This window comes from Loxodonta africana, chromosome 7 (genome assembly GCF_030014295.1).
Source record: "Loxodonta africana isolate mLoxAfr1 chromosome 7, mLoxAfr1.hap2, whole genome shotgun sequence".
Lineage (NCBI taxonomy): Eukaryota > Metazoa > Chordata > Mammalia > Proboscidea > Elephantidae > Loxodonta > Loxodonta africana.
The window spans coordinates 58,127,664-58,147,139 of record NC_087348.1 but is presented as its reverse complement, the minus strand read 5'-3'; the positions used below and the strand labels follow the sequence as shown (position 1 = coordinate 58,147,139).

The window sequence follows — 19,476 nt, the reverse complement described above, 5'->3', positions numbered from 1 at the left end:
ATCCTTGACAATTTCAACCCTTTCTCCATTTATCATGATGTTGCTTATTGGTCCAGTTGTGAGGATTTTTATATGTTTTCTTTTTGTTGAATTGTAATCCGTACTGAAGACTGTGGTCTTTGATCTTCATCAATAAGTGCTTCAAATCCTCTTTACTTTCAGCAAGCAAGGTTGTGTCATCTGCATATCACATTCTTCTTCATATAGTCCACCACGTGTCTGTCAGTTTGTCATACTGTGGATGCTTGCTTGTTGCTGCAATATTGGAAGCTTAGTGGTTAAGTGTTATGGCTGCTAACCAAGAAGTCAGCAGTTCAAATCTGCCAGGTGCTCCTTGTTAACTCTATGGGGCAGTTCTACTCTGTCCTATAGGGTTGCTCTGAGTCAGAATCAACTTGACGGCAGTGGGTTTGGCTTTTTTTTTGCCACCGGTAATTCAAATATCAGCAGTGTCACTCTTGTAATCAGATTTCAGCTGAGTTTCCAGACTAAGACAGACTAGAAAGAATGACCTGGCAGTCTACTTCTGAAAAAATTGGCTAGTGAAAACCCTATGAATAAGCAATAAACTTAGTAGTTATTATTAATGAGCAAGATCATAGGGACTATCTGTGATAACAATTCCTTTGGCCTTCAGGAGCTTCCATTCCAGGGAATGTTTGAGTCCAAGAAACCTCTTATATGTTATGTGTAAGGCCCATAAAATTCAACCATAAAGCTACAAAGGAACACTGTGCTCATCTCAAAATGGACAAAAACTACAGTTTAGGAAAAAACTGTTCACCTCTCTCCATCATATTTACATGACATGTCTACCCTATTTTATACTTCCTAAAAATGTTGTATCTGGACATCAATTATCTTCAAATATCTTAAATAACTCAAAATATTACAAGGGCATTATAACACTTCAGAATAGTTCTCAACATGTGTTTAAAGAAGTAAGTCTCAGTTTACTATCCTGATATTAGCAATTTAATCTCTAGATCATCAAATAAACCTTCAGTTTCTTTCATATTTGATTATTTAGTAGGTAAATAGCCTTATGAATTATCACTTGCCTGGAGAACTACAAAAGTAAAAATGACTTTGTGCCAGAAGTCTAATCTCTCCAAGGTTACTATCCAAGCTGTGAATATTCATTGTATTTTTGTGGTACTTTATACTTTCTAGAAAATTATATCACTTCTGACCCTCATACCAAGTCTATCTGGGAAGGCATGCATTGATATATCCACTTTATAGCTAAAGAACCTAAGATGTAAAGAAGTGAGACGATTTACACAGACTCACAGGACTAGAAAGTTATAGATAAGTAACAGACAGCAGCCAGTACCTAACACAAAATATGTTTTTAAAAGATAGACAAATGAATACATGAATTAATAAATTAGTGTTAAATTATATCTGGAAGGAATCTAACAGATTTTCCAGAAGCACAGAATAATTATGATAAGTGACTTGCTAGGACCCATATGGCTACTTTAATAGCAGAGATACTGTCACTCAAAGTCTTCAAATTTCCATTTCCCATAGCTTTTTCAAAGCCAGTGACTGACATTTCACCCAGGTATTTGTGGGAACATCATTTCATTCATGTAAAGAAATAAAAGTAAAAAGAAATTTTGCCATGTGTTGATTTCCATTTGTTGGAAAGCTAGGAATTAGGAATATGGATGATTGGCCCCAAATAGTATTCTTTGCCCTAAGGATTCAACAAGGAAATAAGCTGCCATCTTCCCCAGACTAAATCTCCCACCATCCTAAAATTTCTCTTTTAGCTTCCACAGTGTATCTTCAAATATTGTTCACATAATAATACCTTATAAGATACTTACACAGATAGATAGATAGGTCTCTACATATGTATAGATATATATAACTGTTGTTGTTGTTAGGTGTCATCCATTTGGTTCCCACTTACAGTGACCGTATGTATAACAGAACAAAACACTGCCCAGTCCTGCAACATCCTCACAATTGTTACTAAGTTTGAGTTCATTGTTACAGACATTGTGTCAAATCCATCTCCTTGAGGGTCTTCCTGTTTTTTGCAGGCCCTCTACTTTTCCAAGCATGGTCTTTCTCCAGAGGCTAGTCCTTCCTGATAACATTTCCAAAGTAACATGAGACAAAATCTCATCATCCTTGCTTCTAAGAAGCTTTCTGGCTGTACTTCTTCCAAGGCAGATTTGTTCTTTCTTTGGCAGTCCATGGCATATTCACTATTCTTTGCTATCACCGTAATTCAAAGGCATCGATTCTTCTTCAGTCTTCTACGCTCATTGTCCAGCTTTCAGATGCATACAGGGTGATTGAAAATATCATGTTTAGGGTCAGGTGCTCCTTAGCCCTTAAAGTGACATCCTGGCTTTTAAAACACTAAAAAAGTCTTTTACAGAAGGTTTAGCCAATGCAATTTGTCCTTTGACTTCTTTTTTCAATTTTTTTTTTACAATTATATCCTTTGATTTCTTGCCTGCTGCTTCCATGGGTGTTGATTGTGGGGCCAAGTAAAACGAAATCCTTGACAACTTCAGGCTTTCCTTCATTTATCATGATGTTGCTTATTGGTCCAGTTGTGAGGGCTTTTGTTTGTTTGCTTTCCTTTATGTTGAGATGTAATCCATACTGAAGGCTGTAGTCTTTGATCTTCCTCAGTAAGTGCATCAAGTTCTTCTTGCTTTCAGCAAGCAAGGTTGTGTCTTCTGCATATTGCAGGTTGTTCTTGGGTTTTTCTTCAAACCCGAAGCCCCCTTCTTCTTTATATAATCCACCTTTTTGGATTATTTGCTCAGCACACAGATTGAATAAGCTTGGTGAAAGTGTGCAACCCTGACACACACCTTTTCTGATTTTAAATCACTCAGTATATCCTTATTCTTTTAGAGCAACTCTCTCTTGATCTAGGTAAAGGTTCCACATGAATACAATTAAATGTTCTGTAATATCCATTCTTTGCAATGTTATCCATAATGTGTTATGATGCACACAAAGGAATGCCTTTGCATAGTTAATAAAACACAGGTAAACATTTATCTTGTATTCTCTGCTTTCAGCCAAGGTCCATCTGACATCAGCAATGACATCCTTTGTTCCAAGTCCTCTTCTGAGTCCAGCTTGGATTTCTGGCAGTTGGGTGTTGATATATTGCTGCAAGAGTTTTTGAATTATCTTCAGCAAAATTTTAGTCACATGTGATATTAATATTATTTGATAACTTCCATATTCTGTTGGATTACCTTATTTTGGAATGGACCCAAATAAGAATCTCTTCTAGTCATTTGACCAGGTAGCTGTTGTCCAAATTTCTTGACATAGATAAGTGAGCAATTCCATGGTTGCCTCTGTTTGTTGAAATACCTCAGTTAGTATTCTGTCAATTGCTGGAGCCTGTTTTTTGCCAATAGCTTCAGTGAAGCTTGGACTTCTTCCTTCATTAACATAGGTACTGATATATATAAGCAAATTTTTAATTCAAAGGATGCATTACATGTTTTTATTTTGTGTGTATAGTTAGAGATAGGTATAGATACAGACATGGAGATATACATATAGACGTACATAATACTCATACACTTATATATTACATGTGCAGTTATATATATATATAAAGACTAAAATGAATCAGAAAAGGCTCTGAAACTTGCTCTTGGACATAGAGTAGCTAAAGCAAAAGAAAGAAGTAATCGCATAAAGGAGCTGAACAGACTTCAAAGGGCAGCTCGAAAAGACAGAATGAAATATTATAATGAAATGTGCAAAGACCTGAAGTTAGAAAGCCAGTAAGATCCAGTGTATATTGTGCATCATTCAGTGGCATTTGGTTCTAGGGGACTATATGGTGAACAATGGCCTGTAGATTCAAAATACATTGTACCAAACCAAAAACCCATGGTTGAGTCAATTCAGATTCATAGTGACACTATGAGTAGAACTGCCCTATAGGGTTTCCAAAAAGCAACTGGTGGATTTGAACTGCTGACTTTTTGGTTAGCAGCTGAATGCTTAACCAGGGCTCCCACATTGTACCAAGCAGTATAAAATGAAGATGTATTTATATTACATTATACAATGAATATTAAGATACTGCTCTTTGGATTCAGTTAAGCCAAACCTTATTAGTACATGCTGTTTGGTTGCAGCATCTGAGTGCAATGTTATATTATTATTATTTTTTTAATAATCAGTGCTTAATTAAGATAGATCAATTAAAGCAACATATACCTTAAGGCTGTTACAGATCCAAATTTTTGACATGTGATGTGTTAAGAAGACTCCATGTATGAATAAAAAGTATATGTGGTTCTTGGACTGAAGACAATAGCCATCCTTGCCTCCTGCATAACTTTAGCTATTAAAGTTTGTATTTCAAAGTCACATAGTATTTGAATCTTATCCAAGACATGTCTGATTCATCACATTGACTCTATCCCCATTATCCCATAGCGACATGCAAAAAACAGACCATGTTTAAATTGCTCAGTGGCAGCTGGCTGATTTCACTTCTGACGCAGCATTGCATGATTTCCTGGTCTGCTGTGGCAGAGAAGGGAAAGGGCAGCCAAGGTGGTACCTACAGAAACAGTAATTTGATCTATTTCTTGTTTCTGTTTCTCTGCTAACAGAAGAGTTTATAACATTCTTTCAGTGCTGTACAAGGAAATAAAAATTTATGTAGTATGCATTGAGTCATTCATTGAGAAAACCACCTGCCGATTATGTCAGGAACTCAGCTATTTTGGTTATACAGGGTTGAACAAACAGGGACATTTTATATACTTGCACTTTTATGTTTATTAATTAATATACACTTTTTTTTTCTTTAGCAATAAAGAATTTTATAAAGATAACAAACATACCCAAAGTCATTACTTGAAAAGCAATAGATTTATATGTACTATCCATTCAGTTTAGCACTCTCCATTCAATCTTCCACCATCCCAGTATTTTTAGGTGCTTAGACAACTTGACAAGGAAAAATCAGTAAGAAGTAAATATTTGCCTAATGAATACGGTACCTACTTCCACTATAGCTGCTTTTTACTTCTTCACATATCACAAAATGTGAGAATTTTTGGACAATTATTTTAAAATAGACAATCTTGTTTTAAAGATAAATTTTGTCATAAACCATATATGAATAGAAAATAAAATGCAGTGGATTTGAAGAAAACAATGTCATGGTTTCAACCCACAAGAAACTGGCCATTTAAATGAAGATTTATACAAAAGACACAATAGAGGGTGTTTTAAGTTATCCCTGGTGCATTGTAAGTAGGCTATGGTTTGTTGGGTACATTATTCTGTCAGTCAAAAACAAAAGGATTTATAGCTTTGCTTACGAAGTAGGTGCAGTGAAAAGGACCATCTCTGTGTGTCCCAGATTTTTCAGGGGACTTTTTCCCACAAAGACCTCCTCCATGTCTCTTTTGGTCTCAAGGTCACAGTTTCTGTCTCTGAATGGATAGTAACGGGCCATCCAAATTGCCCTCAAACTCGTGAGTTTCTGTAGGTGGCTTTGTGTCTCTCTTCATATTAGTACCTGGGATTCCACTTTCTTTCACTTAAGGTCAGCTTTCCATTTTTGTTTGTATTTTATTGCCTTGAGATTATATGTAATCACAACATAAACCCTGATCATAAATTCAACTAAGTTGGTCAGCTAGAATTTAAACTCACTGAGGACAAGGATCTTTGTCTTTTTTTGTTAATTGTTGCCCCAAGCTTCCAAAAAAAGTTTGAGCAAGTGGGGGGTGCTCAATAAATACTTGCTAAATGATGACTGAAAAGGAAGTCTGAGAAGTTCTACCACTTGATATAATACCTGTAATTTTTATGTTGCACATAATCCTCAAATAAAATATGTTTACTTTTAATTCTATACATGTTTAAATTTGGTCTTGAAGTATAATATTGTTCCAACAATATTACAAACTATGAATACAGCTACATATTAGATTACTTCTCTATTCAAATTCATGTACAGCTCATGTCATTGCTTTGGATATTTCCTAAAGCAAAATTTTCTTTTTAGCAGATTTTTCCTAAAAACTGAGCCTTGGTGGCGAAGTGGTCAAGAGCTACAGCAAGCTACGGCTGCTAACCAAACAGTCGGCAGTTCAAATCCATCAGCCACTCTTTGGAAACTCTATGGAGTTGTCCTACTCTGTTCCATAGGGTCACTACGAGTTGGAATTGACTCGATGGCCACAGGTTTTATGGGTTTATCTTTATGAAGATCATCTTGTCTTTCTCCAGAAATCATTTCACCACTCATATAATACAAGCATTACTAATTTTGGGTATCCACTAGTTTAGGGAACAACTATAGATTCTTTCCATAAATATCACATTTAATTTTTTCAAAAATACTATGAGCTAGATACTGTTGTATATTGTACTGTGAATGAAACAAAAGCTCGGAGAATTTAAGATACTTGCAAGAGATTACGCAGATAGCAAGTGGCAGAAGTGAGATTTTCATTTAAATCTGTCTACCAACTCCAAGTTCTTTCCTCAATGTACTGCTGAAGTGGAACAGAATGAGTAAAAAATCAATGGCAGCAAATGCATCAGTGTTACCTGGACTTACAACTGCAAAGGAAGAAATGGTGGTTAAGTAGAAAATGGAAAAGGTAAAACATCAGAATCTAAAAGGTCAATATTCAAAGCCAGGGGAGGATCAACCAGTAAGCAAAGTAAGCACAGGCTTACAGGAAACAAGGTAGGCACAGGTTTAATTACGGCATGTACAAATGATATTGAATATACCATAGACTGCCAGAAGGATGAACAAATCTGTCTTGAAAGAAGTACAGCTAGAGTGCTCCTTGTAAGTAAGGATGACAAGGCTTCATCCGATGTACTTTGGACATATTATGAAGAGAAACCAGTCCTGGGAGAAGAACATTGTCTTAGTTATCTAGTGCTGCTGCAACAGAAATACCATAAGAAGATGGCTTTAACACAGAGAATTTATTCTCTCACAGTCTAGGAGGCTACAAGTCTGAATTCAGGGTGCCAGCTCCAGGGGAAAGCTTTCTCTGTCTGTGGGCTCTGGGGGAAGGTCCTTGTCATTAATCTTCCCAGGTAGAGAAGCTTCTCAGCACAGGGACCCTGGGTCCAAAGGACATGGTATTCTCCTGGCTCTTGTTTCTTTGTGGTATGAGGTCTCCATGTCTCTCTGCTTGCTTCTGTCTTTTATATTTCAAAAGAGATTGGTTTAAAACACAATCTAATCTTGTAGATTGAGTCCTGCCTCATTAACGTAACTATCTCTAATACCACTTCATTAATATCACAGAGGTAGGATTTATAACACATAGGAAAATCACGTCAAATGACAAAATGGTAGACAATCACATAATACTGGAATCATGGACCAGCAAAACTAATACACATTTTTGGGGAACACAATTCAATCCATAACAGATATCACGCTTGGTAAAGTAGAGGGTCAGTGAAAAAGGGAAGACCCTCAATGAGATGGATTGATACAGTGGCTGCAAAAATGGGCTTAGGCAAAGCCACAATCTGAGAATGGCACAGGATTGGGCAGTGTTTCATTCTGTTGTACATAGGGTCACTATGAGTCCGAACTGCCTTGATGGCACCTAACAACAACAACAGGATAATTTAGAGGAAATGCACTTAAGTTTCAGGAAGAAATATCATATATCAAATATGATTACTGTAAAAATGAGCTTCCATTTTATATACCACCCCAACCCCAATTTCTCTAGGCCTTCAGTTAGGCTTCTGAAAACCAGAAGAGTACATAACCTAGCTCCATAAATAATCAGAGATGCCAGCATTGCAAAAAGAACAAGTGAGAGAAGAGATTCTCTCTTCTTTCAGAAAATAGAAGTATCTTGTCTACAAACCTTAAAATAATGTAGACCTGATCTCACCATGGGCATCGCATATATGCAAAGTGTAATGACAAATCTTCCCATGTTAGGTATTTATCTTTGTAATACAAAATAAACAATTGCAACATATATATATTTCTTGCTTCCTTGGGCTAGAGAGCTTCTAAATCTCCAAGGTGATCTGCTAGTCAGCTAGGACTTCCCTCCAAAAGAAGGCTTCTGTTACTACAGTAACATGCTGGGAAAGGATCTCTTATCTGCCACCAGACTTCAGAGTTAAAACCATTGATTCTGACTCATAGTGATCCTATAGAACGCAGTAGAACTGCCCCACAGGGTTTCCAAGGCTGTAAATCTTTACATAAACAGACTGCCACATCTTTCTCCCACAAGCAGCTAGTGGATTCAAACCACCAGCCTCTCAGTGAGCAGCCAAGTGCTGAACAACTGCACCACCAAAGCTTCTTGGCACCAGACTTCTTTTTGTTGTTAGGTGCCATTGAGTCAGTTCTGACTCATAGTGACCCTAGGTACAGCAGAATGAAACATGGCCCACTCTCGCACCATCCTCACAATTCTTTTTATGCTTGAAACTACTGTTACAGCCGCTGCGTCAATCCATCTCATCAAAGGTCTTCCTCTTTCTTTCTGACCCTCTACTTTACCAGGTATGATGTCCTCCTCCAGAGATTGGTGCCTTCTAATAACATGTCCAAAGTATGTGAAAATGAAGTCTTGTCATCCTTGCTTCTAAGGAACATTCTGTCTGCACTTCTTTTCTCCTAAGACAGGTTTGTTAGTTCTTCTGGCAGTTCATGGTTGTCATGGATTGAATTGTCTTCACCAAAAATATGTGTCGACTTGGTTAGGCCATTGATTCCCAGTATTGTGTTGTAAATCCTAATCTGTCTCTGTGGTTCATGAGCCAAGATTAAAAAAAAAAAAAAAATAGGTTAGATTAAAGAGGATTAGGGTGGGATATTTCACCCTTGCTCAGGTCACATCCCTGAACCACTTTTTATCATACAAGAGATAAAAGGAAAGGGAAGTGATCAGAGACTTGGGGACCTCATACCACCAAGAAAGCAGCGTGAGGAGCAGAACACATCCTTTAGACCTGGAGTTCCTGTGCAGAAAAGTTCCTAGTCCAGGGGAAAACTGATGGCAAGGACCTTTCTCCAGAGCCAAACGAGAAAGACTTTCCCTGGAGCTGACACCCTGAATTGAGACTTCTAGCCTACTAGATTGTGAGAAAATAAGTTTGTTTTTGTCAAAGCCATTTACATGTGGCATTTCTGTTATAGCAGCACTAGATAACTAAGGCAATGGTATATTCAATATTCTTCACCACCACCATAATTCAAAGTCAGCAATTCTTTTTCAGTTTTCCTTACTTATTGTCCAGCTTTCATATGCATATCAGTTGATAGAAAATACCAAGGCTTGGGTCGGGTGCATCTTACTCCTCAAAGTGACAAATTTGCACCAGATTACTAGGACATTATTCAACAAGAGTGATTTTCATGAATAGAGACTAAACACACTGAAATCTAAGTATATATATATAAAAAAAGAAATCTAAGTATAGCATGCTCCAAATCCCTACCTCAAAAACATGTATGAACATTCTCTTTTTGATACTCTAGAATACATAAAAAGTTATAGGGCTTCTTGAAAGAATTAGAACTTCTTAGAATTCTTGGGAGAATTAGGAAGAAATAAGATTTCTTGGAGGGGGGGAAATGTTTGCTAACCCATGGCAATAATACATGCCTCTTGAATTTACACTTTTCTCTTTCATTCCAATTGTCATAATCTTAGAATATGTCTGTATCATCAATCATTTGGCCTAGGGCACAGCACCTGACCTGGCCTTCCTCCTCCACCCCATCTCTTGCTTAACTACAATTACCCTATTTACTCTGCCAGCTGTCTACTTTCTAAATCACCAATCTACACCATATAATTCCTCAAACTGGAAAGCAATATCAGCTCCTCAGCAAGTATAAAATCAAGTGTAATACGGCTCTTTACAATCCAACCTTAACCAACCCTTCTAGTCTTTGATTTCCTACTTTCATCCCAGTTGCTCTCTTTCCAGTCCATCCCTAACTACAAGCTAATGACTTTCACACTTGATTAGGGGTCTCAGTTCATTTTATTCTCTCAGTTTGGAGTGTCCAAAACAATGTGAATTTATTTTTGGATGATATCCCCCTTCAAAGCAAGCATAGTATAAGTCCCTTCTCATGGAGAATACTTCTCTTCAAATACCAAATTTATTGTCCAGGAATTGGTACTGTGCCAGCTTGGTTGCCTGAGGGAGAACCATCACAAGTTTTACATTTTAAAGTCTGCCTTTCTTTTTAATGTTTATGAACTAACCCTTTTGTGCTGAAAATTGAATTCCTTTTGCATGAAGATTCCTTATTGTTTATGTTTCTTTTTCAAATATCTTTTAAGAATGGTGTATCACTGACTACTTAGGTATTTCATCTAGTATCACAGAAAATATGTTTTTCATAAAAAAACTCAAAATAATAGATAATTATTAATTAATATAATTATTTGCTGGGCCCTTGCATTGCAAAAGTCACTATTGTTTTTCATGATCAAACTCATTTAATATCCACAATAACTTTATGCAGCATACTCTATTATTATCCTCATTTTACAAATGGGAACATTAAAAAAGAAATTAAGTATCTTAATGTTACAGGACCAACCAAGTGTTGAAGCTTGCATTCCAGATCGGGATACCTGGTTCCAAATTCTATAAATTATGAGCTAACCCTCAAACAAGTCTTCTTTGACTACGTTAGGAAAAATGGCAATGATCGTTTCTATGTTAGACAGAGAAATGCCTGCTTTTATATTCTCCTGTTTAAAGGGACTAGATTGAATCTTGGATATATAAAATTTTAGGAATTTATAATTATGGTATAGAAATATTGTGTGTCATATATTCATTGAATTATTAACTAGGATTTGCCATAGGTTTTATATAATGAACTCCCTAGACCACTAAAATGTAAGATAAGGACAGTTTCATTTAAATATATGTATCCCTTTCAAGAAGCCCTGGTGGCTCAGTGGTTAAAAGGGTCAGCTATTAACCAAAAGGTTGGCAGTTTGAAACCACTAAAGGCTCTTTGGGAGAAAATGTGGCAGTCTGCTTCTGTAGAGATTTACAGCCTCAGAAACCTTATGTGGTCACTATGAGTCAGAACCCACTCTATTGCAGTAGGTGGGTGGGATCCTTTTTCAGTATCCAGCACAGTGCTCTCTAGCAACTTCCAATAAGTATTTAAATATGAAGAAACAAAAATATATAAAGCTATAAAGCTCTGCCTTTGCATAGCCATTCAGAATAGTTGCATAGCCATTCAGAATAGTTGGGCAAAATTTCATTATTTAATAATATATTCATTCCAGCCATTCTTTTAATTTTTCTTTGTTGGGGATGTAATAGGATTCCAAATGGACATTTACTTGTTCTCATTTCAATATTAATTAAAAAGAGCCCTGAGACAGACACATAAATGGTATTTTGTTAGACATTCAACAACAAAAGACATTCTGTGATTTTTGTAATTATTTATAAATGCCATTGGTAATTAAATTCAGAGCTAATGTAACCAATAGGACTTTATCTTTGTGTCTAGTAATTACCATCACACTGGATGTGTGTTATCACATATTCTCAAATCTTACTTAACTTTTGAAAGGCAAATTAAAATCTACAGTTCTAAGAATATTAATTATAGTATTTCATACCTTGTTAATACTTTTCATCCAAGGACTTCGAGAAGGTGTAGTAGTGTTAATTAAAACTTTATGGGATTTTACTTCCTTTTAGACATATGTGAAGAAGGATCAAGACATCATTATATATTACTAGTGATGAGAGACACCCAAATGATTTTGAAAAAAATCCTGTTATCTTGTTATTTTCTCAACTTTTGAGATACTAATTTCAGAGACCCATGATTAGCCAAATATATTACCTTTTGAAAAATCCTCAGACTATATGATTCCAATATTTAAAAATTAATCAAAGAAAGAGCTGTACCTTCATGGAGTGGAAATAACCGTTTAAATTTTCAATACTTTGGTTTCTGTTACTGTGTTTTTTCTCGTAATCCTCAAGTATGACCTTCTTTCTTTCTACCTGTATCTTTACTCATGTAATGGATCTTTAGGATATTTTAACCTACCTCATGCTTAATGATTCACTCAAATGTATTTAAGAAATATTTACTGTGTGAAACATTATGATATTTTCCCCTAGGCCATTAATTGCTTAATGTCCAATATGGACAACACCCAGTGTTCCCATTCCAAATATTACCTAACATAAAGTGTTTTTCAAATGGTCAGGCAGCATACAATCATTAAGACCAAGGGTCTTGGAGTCTTGACTCTTCTTCACACTTACTGGTGATAAGTAACTTTAACATATTTAAGCATCAGCTTACTAATACTCTACAATAGAATGAATAAACAAGAAAAGGAATACATAATCTGAAAGACAGATTCTGTATTTTACCGCTGGCTCCCAGAGGTAAGATAGACATATGCACATCATTTATATCATTTGCATATAGGCTCGAAATGGCTGTTCTCCAGCTACAAAGGCATTCCATCAAAGAGAGATTAATATTTATTTTAATCGCAACAATGACTATGACATTTCATATTGAATATATTGTCTTATGTTATCGTTAATTAGGTTGTTCTTGTTGTTGTTAGGTGTCCTCGAGTTGGTTCCCACTCATAACCAAACCAAACCTAACCCAGTACCGTCAAGTCAATTCCGACTCATAGCGACCCTATAGGACAGAATAGAACTGCCCCATAGAATTTCCAAGGAGCACCTGGAGGATTTGAACTGCCGGCCCTTTGGTTAGCAGCTGTAGCACTTAACCACTACGCCACCAGGGTTTCCGCTCATAGAGACCATATATACAAAAGAACGAAACACTGCCCAGTCCTTGGCCGCCCCGTGATCGCCGTTATGCTTTAGCCCATTGTTGCAGCCACTGTGACAATCCATCTCGTTGTAGGTCTTCCCCTTTTTCTCTGACCCTCCACTTTATCAAGCATGATGTCCTTCTTCAGGAACTTACCCGTCCTGATAACATGTCCAAAGTATGTGAGACAAAGTCTCACCATCCTCATTTCTAAGAAACATTCTGGCTGTACTTCTCCCAAGACAGATTTGTTAGTTTTTTTGGCCATCCATGGTATATTTAATATTCTTCACCAACACCACAACTCAAAGGTGTCAATTCTTCTTCCTTCTTCCTTATTCTTTGTCCAGTTTTTGCATGCATATGAGGCAATTGAAAATACCATGACTTGGATCAGGGGCACCTTAGTCTTCAAAGTAACATTTTTGCTTTTTAACACTTTACAGAGGTCTTTTGCAGCAGATTTACCCAATGCAATGCATCATTTGATTTTTTGACTCCTGCTTCCGTGGGTGTTGATTGTGGATCTAAGTAAAATGAAAGCTTTGATGTCTTTAATCTTTTTGCCATTTATCATGGTGCTGCTTATTGGTCCAGTTGTGAGGATTTTTATTTTCTTTATGTTGAGGTGAAATCTATACTGAAGGCTGTGGTCTTTGGTCTTCATTATTAAGTGCTTCAAGTTCTCTTCACTTTCAGCAAGCAAGGTTGTGTCATCTGTATAACATAGGTTGTTAGTGAGTCTCCCTACAATACTGATGCCCCAGTCTTCTTGATAGAGTCCAGCTTCTCAGATTATTTGCTCAGCATACAGATTGAATCAATATGGTGAAAAAGGATACAACCCTGATGCTCTGACTTTAAACCACGCAGTATCCCCTTGTTCTGTTCTGATGACTGCCTCTTGATCTATGTACATGTTCCTCATAAGCATGATTAAGTATTCTGGAATTCCCATTCTTCACGATATTATTAATAATCTGAAAAAGAAGCATTTGACTTTTTTAAGTATTTGGGTGCAAACAAAGAAAATTCCAAATTTACCTTTAAACCCGATGCAAACAAAGGCCACAGAAAATCCATCCATCATTTTGTCAACAAGAATTTTGGAAACCAAATATTTTTCGGAACTGAATTACAGTGCCAATAATCCAAATGTAGTGATAACAGTACAGTTTCAGGAAAAGTACACAAACAAAGAAAAGGTCTCTTCTTGAATGCCAGGAAAGAAAAGTTACATATACAACTTTTACCCTTTGAAAGGAGAATCTGGAAGTGTTTGAGGCAGTTGGTGTTTTAGCTATCAAACTAAAGGAATCAACAGATTCTTTCAGATTTCAGTTATGTAGACCTTAAAGACAAGAAAGCCATCACTTATCAAACAATGGTTGTTAGAAAAGTGACCCCAGAGAGGTTAAAAATTTTTGAAAAAGAAATTAAAAAGAATGAATATGTTTAATATTCTAACTGTAGATGAATTCCTTAAACTTGGTTAGGTCAAAGGAAATCACTTTGATACTATAGTCAGAAAAAAAAAATGATTCTGCATATCTGAAAGAGAAAATTTTGGAGGCAATAGAAAAAGTTAATACTAAAGGTTTTGTGAATTACTATGGCCCTCAGAGATTTGAGGAGGAAAGGAAGGTTCATACAGACCAAATTGGACTGGCTTTGCTGAAGAGTGAAATGGTGAAGACTGTAAAATTATATCTTACACCAGAAGACTTTAATAACCCTGTAAATAGAGCAAAGAAATATTTTCTTCAAAATGAAGATGCTGAAAACACACGCTCACTGATGCCTAAATTCAAAGTTTGGAAGAGAGCAGTGTTGGAGTCATTGCATCACTTTGGCACAACAGAGGAGGATTGTATCCAGGCATGGCTCTCTTTCCCCCGTTCTATGCACATATTCTATGTTCATACAGTAATTAGGTATAAACTATGAATTTCAGGCCCCCATGATACGAGCATATTTGCTTTAACCCATACTCCCAAATTTATGAGATCTCTCCTTTAATACTAGAGTCATATCATAGGGTCTTGGTGTGAAGATCATTTATTCAAGCCATATACATAAATATAATTTTTATTTTAATATATATAGAAACAGAAAACTATGATGGCCTTCTCACGATGCTTTTACTATATTTAGGTAACCTAGACTCAACAGATATTATTTTAAACCCTACATTTATGATCCAGATTGTGACCAAATTACAAATCTCAGCGAGCTTAGTAAAAATTTTTTTTTCTTTTTTATCACATAGCTTTCTTTAGATCCCCATGGTTATATTTAACATTAGATATTTCCTGTTGACCATGGTTCATCCCAGTTCCTGAATGATATATCTTTCCCACCACCTGCAAGGCCATGTGGCCCAAGGACCTACATATTAAGGAGGTTCCCATGCTGCTTTACAAAGCCCCAGAGAGAGTGTTCTTTACCCAATTCATCCTCCATGATGTTGGCTTATTCTGTAATACAAGGAATTTTTCTATATTGGGATTTCAGCTTTGATCAGGACCCTTCATTGTATGCCAGTCAGCTTAGCTGGTAGATTTGAAATATATTCCCTTTTTTTTTTTTTTAATTTTGACTTAACAAATTGATTTCTTTTATAGGAGTATATGTCTTCTTTTTTTTTTTTTGAACTTTACGCAGGGCTTATTTTTTTCTTTTGTCATCTCTTAAGAGTTTTTTTGTGACGTTGGTGCGTATGACAGTAAGCGTTACTACCCTCCAACGTTTATTCTCTCTCAAAGCTAATTTATTGACTTTTCTCTTTCTCTCATGATCAGTATCCCCTAAGTAAAATTTAAATTCATGGATTCATTTTTCAAACCATTAGCATCTGTATGGTGTATTATGGTCCTCCTGGTCAATAATACACCACAAGGTAAACCTTGATAATATTAAAGTATATTTTAGAAACCATTGGTTGTATGATACTGACAATTTACTGGACTTCATTCACTCTCACTTTTTTTATCCATAAAAGGGTGCTAATAACACCTGCAACAGAGTACAGGTGAGATGCAATGAAAGCGAAGACCTCTGTGATGTTTTTATTCTTTTATACCCTATTGAATGTCTTCTTTGTGTTAGATATGTGCTATGTGTACGTAAGGGTGGGATGGGGTAGATTACAGAGATGAAAGAGGCACTGTTCCTGTCATGGAAACAGTCACAATTTTATTTTTGTCAAAATCCCTGGAAACTGAAATGAGTTAATTAACACATGACGATTCTAATAATTATATTCCTCTTCGTAGTCTGCATCACAATAAGAGAAGTCAGCATGATTTGCCTGTGGTTTGATTGACTTTCTGAAGAGTTGACTTCACGTGCTGGTCTTGGCAACATAAACGAGTCTTCGCTGACCCTTATTTCCTATTGCTTCAGCTATCCAGTACCTTTCTCCTGGACTCTAATTGCCAATGACCCAGACTCTGTTTCCCATCAAAGATACAAGAAAAACTCTAGATCAGTTAAGTATCATCGAGATGTATCACTTATTGTCTATCAAGACAGTAAACAATACCTGTAATCCTCACTCTCTCTGGAAATGGTAAAGAACTTTGTGGAATGAATATGTGTGTTTTGGGGTGGGGGAGGGCTAAGTGTGCAGGGAACAGCAAAAAGCAGTAGAAGAGGGTCAGTGTAAGAAGTATTGTTTTAACTTAGCACGAGATGTTGATAATCATCCCAACAACCTCAATTTTGCACATATTGCTCCAAGTTTTACAATAGCTGAGATTATGCATTTTTTGTGTTTCATTTTGGTTTCTGTGTTTTCTATAATTAATATATACAATCTATTTAATAAAATGAAATATAAAAATTCATGCCTGCAAAATTGAAAGTAATTTCCTCAGGGGGATAGGATTTCAGATTATTTATTATATTTTATATTATCTTTAAAATAATTTTATTTCAGTGATTGGAGAAAGACATATATATGCCTTATTCCATATTTTCTTAAAAATATAGTGCTTCAAAAATTTTTTAACTGTTTCTCTCTCAGTGTTACTCTCCCTTGCTTGCTTTCTTTCACTCTCAGATGATTATGCCATCTCCAAATAAAAATAATTTTTTCTCTTAGTTATCAATACTTATATCTAGGAAATATACACAATTATATAGGTTCTAATGTTTTCTCCAAAAATAATATAAGTGTACATTAGTCGCATCTCTTCTGTTGACATCTTATTTAACATTTTGATACTTCCCATCTGATCCCACCAGAGGCTCCTTAACTGGGTTTACCCACCAAGTCCTTCTCTATTCTGATTCTTCCCACTTACTGCTGCCACATTGTTGTGTCTGTTGTGTTAAAAACGGTTAGATGGCTGCCATGAATTATTCAGTTAAATACAAACTTTCTGCTAAATATCAGAAACTTCTTTCTTCATCCATATCATTTTCTTTCCTGTTTATCCTACTCTTACCCTAAAACTGATCAAAATGATTGACATTGTTTCCTTATCACCTTACTGACCCTTCTGCTTTCACATCTTTGATTATGTCATTTCATTGACCTGCAAAGTATCATAACCTTTCACACTTTTTACTATCCGTCGAATCCCATCTCAAAAAACATTCCTTCCCAGATGCCTTTTCTCATTATCCCAAATAAATCTGATCTCCATACTTTCAATAGAAACACAACTTTGCTTGTGGGTTTTTCACAGATGCTCTTTATCAGGTTAAGGGAGACCATTTCTCATCCTAGATTTTTGAGTGTCTTTACCAAGAAAGGGAGTTGGATTCTGTAGAATGCTTTTTTTGCATCTATTGAGATGATCATGTGTTATTTTTTTCCCTTACCATATTAATACGGTGTATTATTTTTTTTAAATAATTTTTATTGTGCTTTAAGTGAAAGTTTACAAATCACGTCAGTCTCTCACATATAAACTTATACACACCTTACTACATACTCACATTTACTCTCCCCCTAATGAGTCAGCCCGCTCCCTCCTTCCAATCTCTCCTTTCGTGACCATTTTGCCAGTTTCTAACCCCCCACCCTCCCATCTCCCCTCCAGACAGGAGATGCCAACATAGCCTCATGTGTCCATCTAAGGCAAGTAGCTCATTCCTCATCAGCATCTCTCTCCAACCCGTTGTCCAGTCCAATCCATGTCTGATAAGTTGGCTTTGGGAATGGTTGCTGTCCTGGGCCAACAGAAGGTTTGGGGACCATGACCGCCGGGGTCCTTCTAGACTCAGTCAGACCGTTAAGTCTGGTCTTTTTATGAGAATTTGGGGGTCTGTATCCCATTGTTCTCCTGCTCCCTCAGGGGTTCTCTGTTGTGTTCCCTGTCAGGGCAGTCATTGGTTGTAGCCGGGCACCATCTAGTTCTGGTCTCAGGATGATGTAGTCTCTAGTTCATGTAGCTCTTTCTGTCACTTGGGCTCATAATTACCTTGTGAGCTTGGTGTTCTTCATTGTCCTTTGACCCAGGTGGATTGAGACTCGTTGATGCATCTTAGATGGCCACTTGTTAGCGTTTAAGACCCCAGAGGCCACACTCCAAAGTGGGATGCAGAATGGTTTCTTAATATATTTTTCCAATTGACTTAGATGTCCCCTGAAGCCATAGTCCCCAAACCCCTGCCCCTGCTTTGCTGACCTTCGAAGCATTCATTTTATTCAGGAAACTTCTTTGCTTTTGGTTTAGTCCAGTTGTGCTGACCTCCCCTGTATTGAGTGTTGTCCTTCCCTTCACCTAAAGTACTTCTTATCTACTATCTAATCAGTAAAAATCCTCTCCCACCCTCTCTCCCCCTCCCCCTCATAACCACAAAAGAATGTGTTCTCAGTTTAAACTATTTCTCAAGATCTTATAATAATGATCTTATACAATATTTGTCCTTTTGCAACTGACTAATTTCACTCAACATAATGCCTTCCAGGTTCCTCTATGTTATGAAATGTTTCACTGAGTCATCACTGTTCTTTATTGATGTGTAGTATTCCATTGTGTGAATATACCATAATATGGTGCATTATATTTAATGGAAAGATTATTACAGAGATTAACCCAGATTTTCCTGAGGAATCTGCAATGGCCTTCGCTGAAGCAGGTGCCTTGCAATACAGATACTACTAATATTCCAGAGTCTTTAGGAACGAAGGTTTGGGTCACTCCGTCGGCCGAAGAACCATCGCTAGCTGAGGTCTTAGATGAAGGCAACGAGAATATAGAATGGGTAGTAGAAGGCAGCTATAAATACCAGCTATGAGCACATGGCCAGTTAAAGAAATAAGAACTTTAATCGTCAGGAGTATTTGCATGTTTCTTTCTTATTTTGTTATATGTTTATGTCTTTGTGTGTGTATCAGATATCTTTGTTTTCCCCCTATCTTGGTCACCTAGTGCTGCCATAACAGAAATACCACAACTGGATGCCTTTAACAAAGAGAAATTTATTTCCTCAAGGTAAAGAAGGCTAAAAGTCTAAATTCAAGGTGTCAGCTCCAGGGGGAAGTTTTTTCTCTCTGTTGGCTCTGGAAGAAGGTCCTTGCTCTCAATCTTTCCATGGTTGAGGAGATTCTTGTATTCAAAGGACACACTCTGCTCCTGGTGCTGCTTTCTTGGTGGTATAAGGTCCCCAACTCT

The 19,476-nt window shown here is 36.6% G+C and overlaps 1 pseudogene; it reads left to right on the top strand.

Moving 5' to 3' along the window:
• LOC100653750 (pseudouridylate synthase PUS7L-like) overlaps positions 1-14,979 on the top strand; it is a 100,307-nt pseudogene extending 85,328 nt beyond the window's left edge.
• The last annotated feature ends 4,497 nt before the right edge of the window (positions 14,980-19,476 follow it).